Source organism: Bubalus kerabau, chromosome 17 (assembly GCF_029407905.1).
Source record: "Bubalus kerabau isolate K-KA32 ecotype Philippines breed swamp buffalo chromosome 17, PCC_UOA_SB_1v2, whole genome shotgun sequence".
NCBI classification, from domain to species: domain Eukaryota; kingdom Metazoa; phylum Chordata; class Mammalia; order Artiodactyla; family Bovidae; genus Bubalus; species Bubalus kerabau.
This window is the reverse complement of record NC_073640.1, coordinates 36,471,817-36,473,318: the sequence shown is the minus strand read 5'-3', so window position 1 is coordinate 36,473,318 and position 1,502 is coordinate 36,471,817.

Here is a 1,502-nt window from a genome sequence, read left to right as displayed (position 1 = left end):
TCTAGTTTCATCCTTTTGCAAGTGGTTGACCAGTTTTCCCAGCACCACTTGTTAAAGAGATTGTCTTTTCTCCATTAGCTTCCAATTAAATTAATTTACAAAAAAAAAAAAAGAGATGGTTTGATTCTGAATTTTGCAACTCATGATATGTTCCTTGAATCTCCAAATTTTTCTTTTGTTTCTCCCTAATGTCCTACTGTGGGTTATCTTAGAAAAGTCTGTTGAAGAACTCCAAGCTTGGTGAACTCCAGTTCTCATACACAAGATCTATCCTCCGAGAGCTTAGTAACAACATGGTAACAGGAACAGAGCTAGCACATGTGTGGCTAGCCTATGGCCCAGGCTGTCTTATTTGGAGGAAGAACCACAGCATGCATTCTGGCAAAGGGACTGACAGTGAAACGGACTCAGTCCCCAGTTTGTGAGAAACGCCATGCGCTGCACTGTGCTTTCCTAGCCCTCAAAATCCCAGCTTTGCCTCCAGGGCTGCTTAGTCTCCAGAACCATTGTCTCCAGTCAGGTTGGAGGACTTCATGCTTGAGAGGGTGGGCAAGAAGAGATCTAGAAAAGCCAGGCATCCCAGACACATGCTGCAGGAGGGAAACGAGATGAGGACCAGGTTTCTTGCTTGCTATTATTTTAGGCCAAGTGACAATCAACACAGAGTCACAAGAGAGTCTGACTGTGAATTAGCAAACTCAGTTATGTTCCCAAAACATGAGGCTACAGAAATCTGATCTGTTTTCCCAGAAGGCCTTGCCAGGTGCTAGCAGCTAGGTTTAAAAATGTCAAGTGATGTCACAGATGGGTTTTCCTTCCTTCACCCACTCCCCTTTTCAGTTACTTCCCACATCTCCCCATCTCCTTTTTTTTCCTTTGGACCACTCCCTGTGCCTCCCAACAGTATCACGTGGAATTCAAAATAGTGCTGTGCCCTCTTGATTTTCTGCTGGAAGGAACTTGTTTGTTCCAGAGGCAAAGGGGCTGAGAGAAAACAGCTGGTGTCTGGTCAGCTTTGTTTGTATTCTGCTGTGACGGTGATGAACTGTTTTCCTTTGGCCATCCTTCCCGCATGGTTGGGGCTGGGGGCGCTCTGTTCTGAGTACATTGCTCCTTTATTATTATTTTTCTTTGGGTCTCTCTTTGCTGGCTTATTTTCTATCACATGCCACTGTAAGATTCATTTAGGGTGAAAGTAATGAAGGCTTTTTTTTTTTTTTAAATCAGCATCCTTGATAAATGTTCTTAAGGCTCTGAACGTAGAATACAGGGCTAGACCCAGATGTATAAAGTATATACCTTTTCCAGAGGATTACAATCTATCTAAATAAGTAATCAAATTTAATTCAAGTTCATACAGGGTGGACAGGGCAAAGAGTAGGGGCGGGGTAGTCACAGATCTTGGTCATTGCTGGGTGCTGGGTCCCTAGGATGCATCTTACATGAGTGATCCATCCTAACACCCCTTGAGAAAAGGGTGGTCCCCATTTTACCTGCAAAGA